This window comes from Gossypium hirsutum, chromosome A01 (genome assembly GCF_007990345.1).
Source record: "Gossypium hirsutum isolate 1008001.06 chromosome A01, Gossypium_hirsutum_v2.1, whole genome shotgun sequence".
NCBI lineage: Eukaryota > Viridiplantae > Streptophyta > Magnoliopsida > Malvales > Malvaceae > Gossypium > Gossypium hirsutum.
In genome coordinates, this window is record NC_053424.1 from 40,665,969 (window position 1) to 40,669,611 (window position 3,643).

Below are 3,643 nucleotides of genomic sequence, written 5' to 3' on the forward strand. Positions count from 1 at the left end.
TTTGTACAAATTATAATGATTTTCTAAAAACAGAACAGGGGATTTCGGAGTCATTCCGACACTGTCTCACACAACTTTAAATATCTCTTTATAGGAAATTTCTTTGCTCACACGGTCTCTTTTACAAGAAACTAGACTAATTAAGCTTTGATTACATATTTTATTCAGCCTATAATTCCACACCAACAATTTATGATGATTTTCTAAAACCACGTTACTGCTGCTGTCCTAAGCAAATTATTACAATTTGCTCTTAAATTTCCAAGTCCAAACACTTATGAACTTACCATTTGAGTTTAAAACATATCATGGCCACATCTTATCTTATTAAATCAACTCATTATGTCCTATTATGATTGAATTTACTCAACATTTAATCACTTAAAACTTACAGAGGAATCAAACTCAAATACTTAAGAACTTACTTTGTGTTGGGTAAAACGGTTCCAACTCGGCTACTCGATGTTCTTTGCTTTGCCCTTGCTTGATTCCCCTCCTTTACCCTCTTGAGCTTTCTACCTTATGCTTTTGGGCCATTCGGCTAATAACCATGTAATATCATTACTATCAATAATCCAATTACACATACACATATACATATTTGTATATTAGGTAACCACCCTTACTAACTACCCATTTTAGTCGATTTTATACAATCAAAGGTAATATCACAAATGGGCATACTTATATAGCCGAATGTGCTAAAATTAGATCTAACATCACCTATACACTTGATTAAATGGCCGAATACCTATACTATCAATTATAGTATCATTTTTATTCTTTCAAACACATAGTTTCCTCCCATGAACACTTGGCCGAATTTTTTCTTCTAATCTAGCATAGCTTCACATCTATTTGTAACATCATATAAATCCACATATAACTACATTTCTACCTAAATCTTCTTTCACCTTCCTATTATTTCCCTTCACAACATCAAAAGCACCATACTCTTAGCATTTACCTCTCCCTAACCGTATGCCATTTAATTACTTATTTAGGTAGAAAATTAACATATGGTACATGATAAGACATTGGCTACTAGCTAGATTTTCACAAAAATTTAACAAAACTAACATGAATCCTACCTTAATCTTCCCTTATGATGGCTGAATGTCTTAGAACATTTCTCCCCTCCTTCCCTAGCTCACGGCACTTCAAGAAAAGAAAGAAGATGAAGACTTTCTCTTGCTTTCTTATTTTATTCCCCTTTCTTTCTTTTTTTGATCTATTTTAATCATTTACTAATAAAAGCATCATTAAAAATTCAACTTAATGGAAGAACCATCCTTGCTTGGCCGGCCACTACTTGATGTTTGGGTGATTTGACATGCAAACCCAAGTTTTCTCACTTTGTTATCATTTGATCCTTACATATTCCCCTATCATATTTTCTTAGGTTCTTAACTAAGTCAATCACATGAAATTCACCTTCATAAGTCTAAATTAAAACATCAAATTTTCACACATGCACTAATATACATAGAGGATACGCAACCAAATTTTAAATAAATTTTGGGACTCGGTTTTGTGGCCCCGAAACCACATTCCGACTAGGGTCGAATTAGGACTGTCAAATTTCTCCTTACAAATTATCAAAACATACACAATGTAACCCATTGAGCTCATGACCGAATGCTTCATGCATCACAAACACAAAACCACATACATGGGTCATTTTAGGAGCTTTAAAACCAATTTAAATTTCTCAATATCCAAAGAAAAAATATGAAATCATACCTTAATTCCCACCAATTAAAAATGGAGACAAGAGAACACATTGTTACATGCATGTGTTGGCCGGCCATTTGCATTCAAAAATGGTCTAATTGACATGCAAGTCCACATTTTTGAATACATGCTCTATTAGATCACTTTATATATTTACCTAACCTATTTTACCAATGTTTCACATAAGTCCCGTTTCAAAATTTCACATACAAATGGCAAAATAAATGCTTGAAATTTTTTTACACATGCATTTACTCACCTCATGAACATAGAATATAACTTTCAATTATTTATAAAACTCGGTTTCGTGGTCCCGAAACCACATTTCGACTAGGGTCAGATTAGGGGTGTCACATGAAGTCTAGGTGGATTCTTTCCTAGGTATTGTCTCTCTTATTGGTTTTCTTAATTATTTTCCCAAATCGATCTCTGTCGCATTCATAGTTAATTAGTTTAATTTTAGATTAAAACACCTCCTTTAATTATTAGGCTAAATAATAGAAAGATAGTTATTACTAGTACTTTTAGTCCTTGTGGATACGATATTCCGGACTCACCATAGCTATACTATTATTCGATAGGTGCGCTTACCTTTGTCGAAATATTAGTTAGTTTCGTGACGCATCAAGTTTTTGGCGCCGTTGTCGGGGACTAAAATATTAGGAACACTGAATTTTTATTACTTTAGCCATTTTTTATTTTTGTTTTTACTTTAATTTACTAACTTTTTCTCTTATTTGCTTCTGGCAAGTTCTTTTAGTTTATGACTAGAAGAAACCGGTCAGGACCTCTATTATTTAATAGTGAAATTGAAATCACAGCTTGCAGAAATAGTAGAGAAATAAGGCGGAGTCTACAGTATATAGAGGAAGAGTAAGAGGACGATACAATATTTCCGAGGAGATGGTTGAAAATCAGAATAATCAACTACCTCTTATGGTTGTCGTGAATCATGTAAATCAGAATCTTACTCCTCGTACTATGTACGACTATGCCAAGCCTAATTTAGCAGGGGCTGAATCGAGTATTGTGAAACCTGCTATTGTTGCAAATAACTTCAAACTGAAGCCGAACACCATTCAGATGATCCAATAGTTTATTCAGTTTGATGGTTTGCAAGATGAGGATCCAAATACTCATTTGGCTAACTTTCTGGAGTACTGTGATACTTTCAAAATTAAGGGCATTTTTTATTATGCCATTCGCCTTTGGTTATTTCCCTTCTCATTGAGGAATAAAGCTAAACAATGGTTGAACTCTCTACCCTGAGGGTCCATCACTACATGGGAGCAAATGACCTAAAGGTTTCTGTTGAAATACTTTCCACCGGGCAGGACGGTAAAGTTGTAGAGTGATATCTCTTCCTTTGTGCAAATGGACTTAGAGACCCTATATCATGCATGGGAGAGGTATAAGGATTTATTGAGAAGGTGCCTTCACCATGGCTTACCGTTGTGGTTACAGGTTCAAACTTTCTACAATGGTTTGAACCCCTCAACTAGACAACTGATCGATGCAGCAGCCGGCAGTACCCTAAATAACAAAACACCTGAGGAGGCTTATGAGTTCATTGAAGAGATGTCACCGAATAATTATCAGTGGCAAGTCATGAGGACAAAGCTGACAAAAGTCACTGGTGTTTTCAACCTCGACGTGGTCACCATGTTATCAAACCAGGTAGAGCTCTTAAATAAAAAGATTGATGGTTTATGTGTTTCTATGCAGGTATATCTGTTGATGAAGTGCGATGCAAATAGAGGAGGGAACCTTCCAGAAAGTTGATCCTACAACCATAACGCAGAAGACGAACATTGTAACACCTCTAGCCTGAATCCGATCACCGGTTTAGGCTAAGAGGTATTACCAAGCTAAACATTTAATTTCTCATTCACTTAATTAACATAAACAA

At 35.0% G+C, this 3,643-nt stretch overlaps 1 non-coding gene across 1 annotated transcript; it reads right to left on the reverse strand.

The window, feature by feature from the left end:
* Positions 1–3,075: 3,075 nt before the first annotated feature.
* LOC121206625 (small nucleolar RNA R71) lies at positions 3,076–3,182 on the reverse strand. The gene has a single exon (XR_005901693.1). It is a non-coding gene; the product is annotated as a small nucleolar RNA R71 (small nucleolar RNA).
* Positions 3,183–3,643: the final 461 nt, after the last annotated feature.